Here is a 15430-nt window from a genome sequence, read left to right as displayed (position 1 = left end):
TTTTCTAAGATGGTTCATTTGGTTCCCCTGCCCAAATTGCCTTCTTCTTCCGAGTTGGTGCCCCTGTTTTTTCAAAATGTTGTTCGTTTGCATGGTATTCCTGAGAATATCGTTTCTGACAGAGGAACCCAATTTGTGTCTAGATTTTGGCGGGCATTTTGTGCTAGGATGGGCATAGATTTGTCTTTTTCGTCTGCTTTTCACCCTCAGACTAATGGCCAGACCGAGCGGACTAATCAGACCCTGGAGACATATCTGAGGTGTTTTGTGTCTGCTGACCAGGATGATTGGGTTGCTTTTTTGCCATTGGCGGAGTTCGCCCTCAATAATCGGGCCAGCTCTGCCACCTTGGTTTCCCCGTTTTTCTGTAATTCGGGGTTCCATCCTCGATTTTCCTCCGGTCAGATGGAATCCTCGGATTGTCCTGGAGTGGATGCGGTGGTGGAGAGATTGCATCATATCTGGGGGCAGGTGATGGACAATTTAAAGTTGTCCCAGGAGAAGACTCAGCTTTTTGCCAACCGTCACCGTCGTGTTGGTCCTCGGCTTTGTGTTGGAGATTTGGTGTGGTTGTCTTCTCGTTTTGTCCCTATGAGGGTCTCATCTCCTAAGTTTAAGCCTCGGTTCATCGGTCCGTATAAAATATTGGAGATTCTTAACCCTGTTTCCTTCCGTTTGGACCTCCCTGCATCCTTTTCTATTCATAACGTTTTTCATCGGTCGTTATTGCGCAGGTATGAGGCACCGGTTGTGCCTTCCGTTGAGCCTCCTGCTCCGGTGTTGGTTGAGGGTGAGTTGGAGTACGTTGTGGAAAAAATCCTAGACTCCCGTGTTTCCAGACGGAGACTCCAGTATCTGGTCAAGTGGAAGGGATATGGCCAGGAGGATAATTCTTGGGTCACTGCATCTGATGTTCATGCCTCTGATCTGGTTCGTGCCTTTCATAGGGCCCATCCTGATCGCCCTGGTGGTTCTGGTGAGGGTTCGGTGCCCCCTCCTTGAGGGGGGGGTACTGTTGTGAATTTGGATTCTGGGCTCCCCCGGTGGCTACTGGTGGAATTGAACTTGTGACATCATCTTCCCTGTTCACCTGTTCTGATTAGATCTGGGTGTCGCTATATAACCTGGCTTCTCTGTTAGATGCTTGCCGGTCAACAATGTTATCAGAAGCCTCTCTGTGCTTGTTCCTGCTCCCAGACATCTACTAGATAAGTTGGACATTCGTCCATGTTTTGTTTTTGTATTTTGGTTCCAGTTCACAGCTGCAGTTTCGTTACTGTGTCTGGAAAGCTCTTGTTGATCAGGAATTGCCACTCTGGTATTATGAGTTAATGCCAGAGTCCTAAAGTAATTTCTGGATGTGTTTTGTTAGGGTTTTCTACTGACCATGAAAGTATGCTTTCTGTCTTCTGCTATCTAGAAAGCGGACCTCAAATTTGCTAAAACTATTTTCCTGCTGCGTTTGTTGTTTCATCTCATATCACCGCCAATATATGTGGGGGGCTTCTGTCTCCTTTTTTTTGGGCATTTCTCTAGAGGTGAGTCAGGTCTTATATTTCCCTCTGCTAGCATTATTTAGTTCTCCGGCCGGCGCTGGGCATATAGGGATAAAAAGTAGGACATGCTACCTGGCTACTTCTAGATGATGCGGTAGGTTTAGTTCATGGTCAGTATAGTTACATCTTCCAAGAGCTTGTTCCTATAGAGGCTTATGCTAGTTCTCTGGCCATGGAGATCATGACAGCCCCTGTCTTGAAAGCAGTCAACAGCAGTCGACCGTTCTTGGTACAGACTGACGCCAGTGAGTTTGGCCTCGGTGCTGTGCTCAGCCAGGTTGACTCGGAGGACCAAGAGCACCCCGTGTTGTACCTGAGCCGGAAACTTTTGCCGAGGGAAGTGGCCTACTCCGCCATCGAGGAGTGCCTGGCCATAGTCTGGGCCCTGCAGCGCTTGCAGCCCTACTTGTACGGTCGCACCTTCACCGTGGTGACCGACCACCACCCTCTGCGCTGGCTAAACGCCATGTGTGGAACGGCAGGTTGCTACGCTGGAGCCTTACCCTTCAGCAATTTGACTTCACCATTGAACACAAAACGGGCAGGGAGAAAGGGAATCCAGATGGACTGTCCCACCAGGGTGAACCTACTGAGGTGCATGGAGGCATACCGAGAGGTTCTGCCTCCGTAGCACACGCCAAAAGGGGGAGGTGTCACGATATGGTATGAAATATCATATAAGTTTAGTTTCTCTTGCTAGCATGCTGTGGGCTAAGCCCTTCTTGGTGTGATTCTGCAACAGCTTTTATGGCTGGTAGCTGCAAATTCCTGACTTTCAGCTCCAAAGCCCCTCATCTCCCTCGCCAAGGTATTTACGACCGGCATCCCTGCAGTGGAAAGTGACCAGCTTAAACTGGTAGAGAAGCTTCCAGAATCCATGAAAGTCCTTTGTTCTGTTTTTGTAAGATATTAGGCAAACCATTTAAGTTAGGAACCGGAAAATATATATTCTTAATCTCCCTCGGTGGATCCATCCGCCCATCTAAACACGGGCTTCTAACTCCATCTGGTAAAGAAGTAGGGATTTCTCTGTAATTAGGCATCACACATAGGACATATTTGATCTCATTAGAATGCCAACGTTAATACGAGATGAATGCTGGGTTTGTTATGACTATGACATGTTTTGTTACGGAGTTATAGAAATTAGACAAATTTAAGGTTGAATTACTCAGACTGGAGAGAGGAGGGTCTGGATAAGCCAGCCCGTTCTGTGATGTCACAGGCTGCAGGTTATAAGTTTCTGGCAGGCTTCCAGCAGGCAGTTCAGTTCAGTTTTTTTTTACCTGAAGAGCCCTGAGCAAGTCCTAATGCACTGGGACGTATGGGAACTCCACTAGCCTGGTTGCCTGCAATGCTCTGAGAACATGTGAGTGTTATCTTTTCTCCTTTAATCCTTTTATGTTATAATTACCTTGTACATATTTGCAATTGTCTCTTTTTGTAACATCTTGGTAAAATATTTTGATAAAGCACTGCCTAAACTTTATGGAGTATAATACTTAATACTAGATTCGTTCTCCTGCTCTAAAACGTAACCTGTCTCTTGAAGGGAATTACGCTACTGTGTTGGGTTAGCTTCGGACCCATTTAATCGAAGCTGGTGGCAGCTTACCGTGCAGGCCTTTGGGTGTTGTAGCGACTGCGGCGTTGATAATTATTGTTCCTGCCTGAGCGGGAGTAGTTCATCGCGTCGCTGCAGCGTGCCCAATAGCCAGTACATAGCAGGCAGCCTTTCTGGCGACTAATTACCCTAGGTGCAGTACCTAATCTGACCTGACAGTAAGGGGGGCACCAGAGAGCTGCAAGGTTTAAGTCGAACTGTAAGCGGGATATTCATAGATCCCTGCAGTTCATGGTATATTGAAGAGCAGTGGGATACCTAAAATAAGCCCCTGCTGTAAACTAAGAGGTCAATAGCCTTGTGTGTGTTTCTTTTATCACATTGTAGAAGTGGAGGGATAACTAAGATAAGCCCCCTGCACATGTGATAGCCGTCTGTTGGCCTAAAGTCACCCCGATCCGTGACGTAGGGGTGATGGTCACGGTGTGAATCGTGACAAATTGGTGGCAGCGGTCAGGAATCCTGACAAATTGGTGGCAGCGGTCAGGAATTCTGACATGTAACATCACTCATAGGTACATATTTGTAACTCACCACCTCCCGTGCGGTCTCCTTCGTCGTCTTCTTCCTCTTCTTGGTTTCCTCTGCTGGCTCGTCCTCACCAAAGGAGAAGCGGTCCAGGTTCACTGGAGACTCCAGCTGTCGGATCTCCTGTAGCAGACCGCCCTCCTCCTCTTCCTCCGCTGACACTTCAGCCTGTGCTGTCGGAGTCCTCTGCCATGCCGGGAGGCCGCTTCCCTGTTGTCGGCTCTGCGACTCACTCTCCCGGCTGGTTCCAGCTTGTAGGACTCCAGTCACAGCCACGTCGTCGTCCTCCTCCTCGTCGCTTAGGACGCTGGCTGGCGGTTCTCCTGAGGTATTTAACCCCTTCATTTCTGAGAACCGCTGCTGGTTCTTAAACCTCTCCAGGAAGGGACCTGCACTTTTCTCAATCCCCTCCCGGAGGAGCACTAACCGGACCACCTCATCTCTGAGGGCTCTGAACCTCTGGGAGGTTGCGGGTTTCTTTGTTAGAGGCTCAGGTGTTCAGGATCCGAGCCATCCGCAGCTCCTCCTTCAGCCCGGTCAGTGCTTTGCCGGCGTCCTCGTATTCACGTAGCATGGCGACCACTCGGGAGACGGTACTCGTGGACTCGCCGGAGCTCTTCTCCCCCAGGATGTTCCTGGGCTCTCCTTCCTGGGGCCTGGGGTGCCCCTGTCTCCCTCTCTGGGCGGACGATGAGCCGCCCCACGGTTGGTGTAGGTGGGTATGGTTTTTCTCACCCGTCCCGACCTCCTCAGTCCCTCTTGGGCCGGTTGCTGCTGCTGCTCTGTCCCCCGCTGGCACAGACCGGGGAACAGAAGCCTGGGAAGCCATGCCGGCCTCCCAGGAAGCCTGCCTCTCCCTGGGGAGAAGAGAGGCAGACTCTGGGCCTCCTGCTGGAAGTGCTGGAGCTCACAAGACAGGTGCTGCTCCTAGCAGGGTGTGACTGATTGTGGGCACCTGTCCTCCAGTCATCCCCAGAGCTGCAGTCACTATTCTGCTGTTACATCATGTCTTATCCTCCAGTCACCTCCAGAGCTGCACTTACTATTCTGTGACATTGTGTGTTATTCTCCAGTCACCTCCAGAGCTGCAGTCACTAACTAGGGGTGGACAAGGACAGGGAGGATCAAGGATGGTAAGAGCTTGGGATGGACAGGTAGATTCAGGGTTGGTGAGCGCTAGGGGAGGACAGGGAGGATCAGGGTTGGTGAGCGCTAGGGGAGGACAGGGAGGATCAGGGTTGGTGAGAGCTAGGGGTGGACAGGGAGAATCAGGGTTGGTGAGGGCTAGGGGAGGACAGGGAGGATCACGGTTGGTGAGGGCTAGGAGAGGATGGGGAGGAACAGGGTTGGTGAGGGTTAGGGGTGGACAGGGACGACCTGGGTTGCTGAGAGCTAGGGGAGGAAAAGGAGGATCAGGGTTGTTGAGGGCTACAGGAGAACAGGGAGGGTCTGGGTTGGTGAGGGCTTAGGGAGGACTGGATCAGGGTTGGTGAGGGCTAGGGGTGAACAGGGAGGATCAGGGTTCCTGAGGGCTAGGGGAGAACAGAAAGGATCAGGGTTCGGGAGGGCTAAGGGAGTATCAGGGTTGGTGAGGGCTAGGGGTGGACAGGGAGGATCAGGAATGGTGAGGGCAAGAGGTGGACAGGGACAATCAGGGTTGGTGAGGGAATAGGGGTGGACAGGGTGGATCAGGGTTGGTGTGGGCTAGGGGAGGACAGGATTGTACCTAGAGGAGGGGACCAGGAGGTGTAGTTTGTGACTGCACAGGGTGTGATCTGAGGGCGGACATAGTCCAGCATTCACACAAGCAGGAAGTAGTTTGTTCTCCACATTGATTTCTGTCCCAGGACCCTCACGGCTCTCAGGTGAGATTCATTAGGTTTCAGCATCTTGTCCTTATCTTTTGCATTTGGAGTCTACTGTGCATGCTCTGCGGTTCTGCTCTATGATGCATGTTCTATGGTTGCGCTCTGCTATTCTTGCTCTGTGATTAGGCTCTGCTTTACATGCTCTGCAGTTGGCTGTGCATAATCTATGATTGGACTTTGTAATTGGACTTTGCTCTGCTCTGTTATGCATGCTCTACGGTTTGGTTCTGCTGTTTGCTCTATGGCCGGGCTCTGCTGTGTTTGCATCTTATCCTCCAGTCACCTCCAGAGCTGCACTCACTATTCTGCTGTTACATCATGTCTTACTCTCCAGTCACCTCCAGAGCTGCACTCACTATTCTTCTGTGACATTGTGTCTTATTCTCCAGTCACCTCCAGAGCTGCAGTCACTAACTAGGGGTGGACAAGGATAGGGAGGGTCATGGATGGTAAGAGCTTGGGATGTACAGGTAGATTCAGGGTTGGCGAGTGCTAGGGGAGGACAGGGAGGATCAGGGTTGGTGAGCGCTAGGGGAGGACAGGGAGGATCAGGGTTGGTGAGCGCTAGGGGAGGATCAGGGTTGGTGAGGGCTAGGGGAGGACAGGGAGGATCAGGGTTGGTGAGCGCTAGGGGAGGATCAGGGTTGGTGAGGGCTAGGGGTGGACAGGGAGGATCAGGGTTGGTGAGGGCTAAGGGTGTACAGGGAGAATCAGGGTTGGTGAGGGTTAGGGGTGTACAGGGAGAATCAGGGTTGGTGAGGGCTAGGGGAGGACAGGGAGGATGACTGTTGGTGAGGGCTATGGGAGGACAAGGAGGAACAGGGATGGGGTGGACAGGGAGGATCAGGGTTGGTGAGGGCCAGGGGAGGACAGGGAGGATCAGGGTTGGTGAGGGCTAGGGGAGGACAGGGAGGATCAGGGTTGGTGAGGGCTAGTGGTGGACAGGAAAGATCAGGGTTGATGAGGGCTAGGGGAGGACAGGGAGGATCAGGGTTGGTGAGGGCTAGGGGTGTAAAGAGAGAATCACGGTTGCTGAGGGCTAGGGGAGGACAAGGAGGATCAGGGTTGGTGAGGGCTACGGGTGGACAGGGAGGATCAGCGTTGGTGAGGACTAGGGATGGACAGGGAAGATCAGGGTTGGTGAGGGCTAGAGGAGAACAGGGAGGGTTTGGGTTGGTGAGGGCTTAGGGAGGACAGGAAGGATCAGGGTTGGTGAGGGTTAGGGGTGGACAGGAAGGATCAGGGTTGGTGAGGGCTAGAGGTGGACAGGGAGGACCAGGGTCGTGGAGGGCTAGGGGAGGTCAGGTAGAATCAGTATTCGTGAGGGCTAGGAGTAGACAGGGATGATCAGGGTCGGTGAGGGCTAGGGGAGGTCAGGTAGAATCAGTATTGGTGAAGGCTAGGGTGGACAGGGATGATAAGGGTTGGTGAGGGCTAGGTGAGGACAAGAAGGATCAGCGTTGGGTGAGGGCTAGGGGAGGACAGGAAGGATTAGGGTTGGTGAGGGCTAGGGGTGGACAGGAAGGATCAAGGTTGGTGAGGGCTAGTGATGGATACAGGGAGGATCAGCGTTGGTGAGTGCTGGGGGATGGACAGGTAGTGTCAGGGTTGGTGTGGGCTAGGGGTGGACAGGGAGGATTAGCGTTGGTGAGGGCTAGGGGAGGTCAGGTAGGATCAGTATTGGTGAGGGCTAGGATAGGGTAGGGAGGATCAGGGTTGGTGAAGGCTAGGGGTGGACAGGGAGGATCAGCATTGGTGAGGGCTAGGGGTTTACAGGGAGGATCAGCATTAGTGAGGCTAGGGTGGACAGGGATGATAAGGGTTGGTGAGGGCTAGGTGAGGACAAGAAGGATCAGCGTTGGGTGAGGGCTAGGGGAGGACAGGAAGGATTAGGGTTGGTGAGGGCTAGGGGTGGACAGGGAGGATCAGGGTTGGTGAAGGCTAGGGGAGGACAGGTAGGATCAGTATTGGTGAGTGCTAGGGGTGAACAGGGAGGATCAAAATTGGTGAGGGCTAGTGATGGACAGGGAGGATCAGCGTTGGTGAGGGCTGGGGAGTACAGGAAGGATCAGGGTTGGTGAGGTCTATGGGTGGACAGGGAGGATCGGAATTGATGAGGGCTAGGGGAGGTCAGGAAGGATCAGTATTGGTGAGGGCTAGGGGTGGACAGGGTGGATCAGGGTTGGTGAGGGCTAGGTGAGGACAGGGAGGATCAACGTTGGTGACGGCTAGTGATGGACAGGGAGGATCAGCATTGGTGAGGGCTGAGGACAGGAAGGATCAGGGTTGGTGAGGTCTAGGGGTGGACAGGGAGGATCGGAATTGATGAGGGCTAGGGGAGGTCAGGTAGGATCAGTATTGGTGAGGGCTAGGGTAGGACAGGGTGGATCAGCGTTGCTGCGGGATAGGGGTGGACAGGGAGGATTAGTATTGGTGAGGGCTAGGGAAGGGCAGGGTAGGTAAGGGTTGGTGAGGGCTAGGGGTGGACAGGGAGGATCAGGGTTGGTGAGGGCTAGGGGTGGACAGGGAGGATCAGGGTTGGTGAGGGCTAGGGGAGGACAGGAAGGATCAGGGTTGGTGAGGGCTAGGGGTGGACAGGGAGGATCAGGGTTGGTGAGGGCTAGGGGATGTCAGGTAGGATCAGTATTGGTGAGTGCTGGGGGTGGACAGGGAGGATCAGGGTTGGCGAGGGCTAGACAGGGAGGATCAGGGTTGGTAAAGGCTAGGGGAGGTCAGGTAGGATCAGTAGGTAAGGATTGTACCTAGAGGTGGGGACCAGGAGGTGTAGTTTGTGACTATACAGGGTGTGATCTGAGGGAGGACATAGTCCAGCATTCACACAAGCAGGAAGTAGTTTGTTCTCCACATTGATTTCTGTCCCAGGACCCTCACGGCTCTCAGGTGAGATTCATTAGGTTTCCGCATCTTGTCCTTATGTTTTGCATTTGGACTCTACTGTGCATGCTCTGTGTTTAGGCTCTGCTTTACATGCTCTGCGGTTCTGCTCTGTGATTAGGCTCTGCTTTACATGCTCTGCGGTTCTGCTCTGTGATTAGGCTCTGCTTTACATGCTCTGCGGTTCTGCTCTGTGATTAGGCTCAGCTTTACATGCTCTGCGGTTCTGCTCTGTGATTAGGCTCTGCTTTACATGCCCTGCAGTTCTGCTCTATGATTAGGCTCTGCTGTACATGCTCTGCGGTTCTGTGCTGCGGTTGGCGTTGTGCCCTGCTCTGTTTGCTCTGCAGTCGTTCTCTGCTCTTTGCTCTGCAGTTGGGCCCCTGAAGGGTTATAGGGCTCCGTATCCTCAGTAATTCTCCCTACAGGGAGGGGGGCATCTACTAAACTACCGTAAGAAAACGTATCTGCCCCCCCCACCCCTGTATAGAGCTGCAATCACATGGCCAAAGTCCTCAACCCCCAGATCACACAGGAAAAAGTATCTCCCCCCTCACATAATAAATCTGATGAGTCACCAAATCCTTGCACCATGCACTGATCTCACAAGAAGTCTTATCCTCCAGTCACCACCAGAGCTGCACTCACTATTCTGCTGTTACATCTTGTCTTATCCTCCAGTCACCACCAGAGCTGCACTCACTATTCTGCTGTTACATCTTCTCTTATCCTCCAGGTCTTTTATTAAATAAAATAAAAATACTTTACATGACAATAACCAAGGTACATTACAAATAAAACACCACAGAACAAAACATAAGAACAAAGCTCCAATCAGACGACAACAAACGACAAAAATCACAAAGAAATAAACCGGAAATGGAACAAAAATGGAGAAAGTTCATGACCTACAAATCAGGACCGAGAAACAAAAATTCCAATAAAAATAAAGAAAAACTAAAAGACAACAAACAAAATACTCATAACTACATGAATACCCCTGTAAAAATATAAATATAAATAATAGTATAAAATCACGTAAGACCCCCGGCCCAGCTTCATTCATACTACTATATACAACCCCAACTACATCCACACCGCCCTATATACAATATTATATACAATATACAGGTCCTTCTCAAAAAATTAGCATATAGTGTAAAATTTCATTATTTACCATAATGTAATGATTACAATTAAACTTTCATATATTATAGATTCATTATCCACCAACTGAAATTTGTCAGGTCTTTTATTGTTTGAATACTGATGATTTTGGCCTACAACTCCTGATAACCCAAAAAACCTGTCTCAATAAATTAGCATATTTCACCCGTCCAATCAAATAAAAGTGTTTTTTAATACCAAACAAAAAAACCATCAAATAATAATGTTCAGTTATGCACTCAATACTTGGTCGGGAATCCTTTGGCAGAAATGACTGCTTCAATGCGGCGTGGCATGGAGGCAATCAGCCTGTGACACTGCTGAGATGTTATGGAGGCCCAGGATGCTTCAATAGCGGCCTTAAGCTCATCCAGAGTGTTGGGTCTTGCGTCTCTCAACTTTCTCTTCACAATATCCCACAGATTCTCTATGGGGTTCAGGTCAGGAGAGTTGGCAGGCCAATTGAGCACAGTAATACCATGGTCAGTAAACCATTTACCAGTGGTTTTGGCACTGTGAGCAGGTGCCAGGTCGTGCTGAAAAATGAAATCTTCATCTCCATAAAGCATTTCAGCCGATGGAAGCATGAAGTGCTCCAAAATCTCCTGATAGCTAGCTGCATTGACCCTGCCCTTGATGAAACACAGTGGACCAACACCAGCAGCTGACATGGCACCCCACACCATCACTGACTGTGGGTACTTGACACTGGACTTCAGGCATTTTGGCATTTCCTTCTCCCCAGTCTTCCTCCAGACTCTGGCACCTTGATTTCCGAATGACATGCAAAATTTGCTTTCATCAGAAAAAAGTACTTGGGACCACTTAGCAACAGTCCAGTGCTGCTTCTCTGTAGCCCAGGTCAGGCGCTTCTGCCGCTGTTTACCTGGGGAATGCGGCACCTGTAGCCCATTTCCTGCACACGCCTGTGCACGGTGGCTCTGGATGTTTCCACACCAGACTCAGTCCACTGCTTCCTCAGGTTCCCCAAGGTCTGGAATCGGTCCTTCTCCACAATCTTCCTCAGGGTCCGGTCACCTCTTCTCGTTGTACAGCGTTTTCTGCCACATTGTTTCCTTCCAACAGACTTACCATTGAGGTGCCTTGATACAGCACTCTGGGAACAGCCTATTTGTTGAGAAATTTCTTTCTGGGTCTTACCCTCTTGCTTGAGGGTGTCAATGATGGCCTTCTTGACATCTGTCAGGTCGCTAGTCTTACCCATGATGGGGGTTTTGAGTAATGAACCAGGCAGGGAGTTTTTAAAAGCCTCAGGTATCTTTTGCATGTGTTTAGAGTTAATTAGTTGATTCAGAAGATTAGGGTAATAGGTCGTTTAGAGAACCTTTTCTTGATATGCTAATTTATTGAGACAGGTTTTTTGGGTTATCAGGAGTTGTAGGCCAAAATCATCAGTATTAAAACAATAAAAGACCTGACAAATTTCAGTTGGTGGATAATGAATCTATAATATATGAAAGTTTAATTGTAATCATTACATTATGGTAAATAATGAAATTTAACACTATATGCTAATTTTTTGAGAAGGACCTGTATACACTATAAACACATTATACTAAACCGAACACTATACAACACCGCAAACACAACAAAACCCTACCGGTCCCACTGCCTTACCTTACAGCCACCCCCTTACACCACCACATTCACCCCACAACAAACCTAAATACAATACAGTGTACAACATTAACATTTTTTTATTATTATTATTATTTTTTTAATTTTTTTTTTATTATTTTTTTTTTCTTTTTTAATATATATGCACACACCTACTCTAACTATCCCGCCACCCCTGATCCAGCTCTGGCCACAAAGTTCAGGAATTATCCGAGCTAGGATCAGGCCCCAAAGTTTTTCCTCAGGCGGGGCCTGGGCCAGGCCAGATCAGTCTCTTATCACCGCCGTTGAACCCCCCAATCCCCCCACCCAACCTAACTAAGACCCTCTATTATACACACTATATACAATATATACAATACACTATATACAACATATACATAAACCAACTTCACAGAACACAACCTACATACTCACCACCCAAGGCTCAAGTTCGATGCCTGCAAACCTTCTATTCAGGGAACAGAAATACAAAACAAAAACCTAGGGTGTAAAGATATCAGCCCACCACCAGGATATAGGAGCGCTAACAGACTAAGGCACCCCGAAGGAGAAACCCCTCCAGAGATGGGCCGCCCTCCGGGCACCCAGTGCTCCGCACTCCAGAGAACGCACCTTCACCAGGGCACCTATGATGCTGCTACAAACTTCATCTACACGGAGGATTTTACTCTGCGTCGTAACTAAAACTCGTGCGTTCCACGTGAAGTACCTGACCACTGCGCTGACTAAGAATAAAGTGGCTCGGTCCCTTCTCCCGAGGTCTCTGAATGCTCCATAGGCCCACTCGGCATAGGACAGAGTGGCCAGCCGCGGCCAACCAATGGAAGCGCCCACCCTGTTGTAAACCTCTGTATTAAAGGGACAATGAAGCAGGAAGTGCTCCATGCTTTCCAGCATGGTAGCGCAAGCCTCACGGGGACAACTCCTGTCCACGGAGCTCCTGTGCTTCAAATTGTCCCTCATATACAACTTACCTTGGAAGCAGCGACAAGTCAAGTCCCAATACTTCTTAGGGATCCTGCTAGAATTTAACAAACTTAACCCAACCTCTAGATCCCGACTCGGGCAGTCCTTGAGGACCAATGGTCTCTGAAAATGCGAAAGCAAGACCCGCATGTCGAGGAGTTTCCTCGGGAGGGACCTCACTTCCCACATTCCCAGACCCCACCAGCGCATCATTTTCAGAACCGGGGTAACATAAGCCGGGAGATGCCCATGCGGTGTGCGAAGATCCTTCAATCTTCCCCGTCTCCCATTCCTGGAAGAAAGGCTGAAACCATCCCCTGCAGGAGAATACCCACGGAGGAGCCCTCTCCTTCCAGAGGTTTGCCACGTTAACTTTCAAAAAGGTGTTCACTAGAAACACCACGGGGTTCACCATATTCAACCCCCCCCTAGTCTCCTCGTGCGATAAGTGACCTCCCGTTTGACTAGGTTCAGTCTATTCCCCCATAACATCTGGAAGAACAGACTGTAGACCCGTGTCCAGAGAGGCTCCGGCAAGACACAGACGCCACCCAGGTAGACCAGCAAGGGGAGCAGGAAAGCTTTGCACAGGTCAACCCTTTCCCTCAGGGTCAAAGACCAACCCTTCCATTGATCCACTTTTTGGGCGACACCCTTGATTCTGCCTTCCCAGTTTTTCGTGGGGTAATCACCCTGGCCAAATTCGATGCTTAGGACTTTGGCATGTTCTTGGGGTTCGGGGAGGGTGTCCGGAAGATCAAACGTGGGATCCCCGCCTCCCAGCCAGAGACTCTCACACTTGTCCTGGTTGACCTTGGACCCAGATGCCTCCGAGTAGCTCTCCACTTCTGACATCACCACCATCGCCTCCTCTTGCGAAGAAACAAAGACAGTAACGTCGTCCGCGTAGGCCACTACCCTCAGGATAGCCTCTGGCGCCAACCCGCCCATCCTCACCCCCGCCAACGGTCCACAATCAACCCTTCTGAGGAAGGGATCGATCGCAAACGCGTAAAGCAAAGGACTAAGAGGGCAGCCGTGGCGGACACCAGATCCCACCCCGAAAGGTTGTCCAATCCACCCGTTTACCAGAGGGAAAGTCTCAGCCCCTGCGTACAAGGTCTTAAGGCCCCGTCTCACTAAGCGATTTACCAACGATCACGACCAGCGATACGACCTGGCCGTGATCGTTGGTAAGTCGTTGTGTGGTCGCTGGGGAGCTGTCACACAGACAGCTCTCTCCAGCGACCAACGATCAGGGGAACGACTTCGGCATCGTTGAAACTGTCTTCAACGATGCCGAAGTCCCCCTGCAGCACCCGGGTAACCAGGGTAAACATCGGGTTACTAAGCGCAGGGCCGCGCTTAGTAACCCGATGTTTACCCTGGTTACCAAAAAAAACAAACACTACATACTCGCCTTTCGGTGTCCAGGTCCCTAGCCGTCCGCTTCCTGCTCTGACTGAGATCCGGCCGTACACTGAGAGCAGAGCGCAGCGGTGACGTCACTGCTGTGCTCTCACTTCTCACTGTACGGCCGGCAGTCAGTGAGAGCAGGAAGCAGACGGCAAGGGACCTGACGGACATCAGAAGGCGAGTATGTATTGTTTGTTTTTTTTTACATTTACGCTGGTAACCAGGGTAAACATCGGGTTACTAAGCGCGGCCCTGCGCTTAGTAACCCGATGTTTACCCTGGTTACCAGTGAAGACATCGCTGGATCGGTGTCACACACACCGATTCAGCGATGTCAGCGGGGCCTCAACGACCAAAAAAAGGTCCAGGCCATTCCGACACGACCAGCGATCTCGCAGCAGGGGCCTGATCGCTGGTACGTGTCACACATAGCGAGATCGCTACTGAGGTCGCTGTTGCGTCACAAAACTTGTGACTCAGCAGCGATCTCGCTAGCGATCTCGCTATGTGAGACGGGGCCTTTAAGCCAGTCCACAAACCCTCCAGGCAGACCATACCTCAAAAGAGTGGACCAGAGGTACTCGTGGTCGACCCGATCAAAGGCTTTTGCCTGATCCAGGGTCAGCAAGAACCCCTTCCAAAGGCCCGCCCTGCCTTGCTCCACGGCCTCTCGGACACCCAGAACAGCACTGAAAGTGCTACGGCCAGGAACGCAACAGTGCTGGGCCTCCGAAAGGAGCCGCGGTGCAAACTTCACCAGCCTATTGAAGAGTATCTTAGCCAAAACCTTCCTGTCCACATTGAGAAGTGATATGGGACGCCAATTCTCAATGCGTGACGGATCCTTACCCTTTGACAAAATGATCAAAGCCGACCTCCTTAATGATCTCGGCAGAGTGCCCGAGGAGAGACACTCATTAAACACCTGAGTCAAGAGGGGGACCAAGGAGTCCCTAAAGGTCTTAAAGAACTCGGATGTTAAGCCATTCGGACCTGGCGATTTTTTGGGCCGGAGCCCATCGATCGCCAGTCTCACTTCTTCTTCTTTGATCTCTTCTGCCAAACCGCCCAGCGAGAGGTCAGCCCCTGGCTCAGGAACAGCTTCAGCCAGGAAAGCCGACATCCTGTCACGATCCAGTTCCTTCCTTCCCAAAAGGTGCGAGTAGTATGAACTGACGACCTCCAAGATCCCTGATCTGGACCTTCTGATCTGGATCAGGGCTACAGAGTTAGAGGGGTCGCACTCCAAGGAGGAGTCTCGAGGCCCGGACCCCCTCTTATCCTTAGTTGTTTTCCTGTTACCCTTTTTCTTTTGCTGTGACCACTCCTCCTCATCCAGACTGTCAACGGATGAAGGTTCCTGGGCAGACATGGCGTCCTTTTGCTCCTCCCTTTCAAGTCTCTTGACTTCCTCGCTCAATTCGCTGTCTTTAGGATCCTCAGCTGCAAGTGAAGCACCCGGGTCAGAGTTTAGGGTCATTACTCCCTGCCCCGTTCCCATGGCACTGCTCCTGCCGCCTGTTATTGGATGGCGGCAGCCTGCTTCTCACTGGTCCCCTGCCTCCTCTGCCTCTACTGGTCCCTTCACCGGTGAGATTAGTCCCGGCTTTCGCCTGTCCCGCACTCGCCGCTTTCAGGACCGCATTGGCAAAGGAACGCAGACAGCGACTGAACGGGTGACCGAGGTCACCACACAAGTTACACCTAATCCTGCCACAGGTAGCAGCGAGATGGCTGAGGTCCCCACACAGTGCGCATTTCTGGGTGGT

The 15430-nt window shown here is 51.1% G+C and overlaps 1 protein-coding gene across 1 annotated transcript in view; it reads left to right on the top strand.

Moving 5' to 3' along the window:
* The first annotated feature begins 8322 nt into the window (after positions 1-8322).
* MGST1 (microsomal glutathione S-transferase 1) overlaps positions 8323-15430 on the top strand; it is a 132137-nt gene continuing 125029 nt past the window's right edge. The window contains exon 1 of the mRNA XM_077267275.1: positions 8323-8477. The gene's annotated coding sequence lies outside the window, so the exon portion shown is untranslated. The remainder of the gene's footprint in view (positions 8478-15430) is intronic.

The sequence above is a fragment of the Ranitomeya variabilis genome, chromosome 5 (assembly GCF_051348905.1).
Source record: "Ranitomeya variabilis isolate aRanVar5 chromosome 5, aRanVar5.hap1, whole genome shotgun sequence".
In the NCBI taxonomy this organism is placed as follows: domain Eukaryota; kingdom Metazoa; phylum Chordata; class Amphibia; order Anura; family Dendrobatidae; genus Ranitomeya; species Ranitomeya variabilis.
This window is presented reverse-complemented; position numbering and strand designations above follow the sequence as displayed.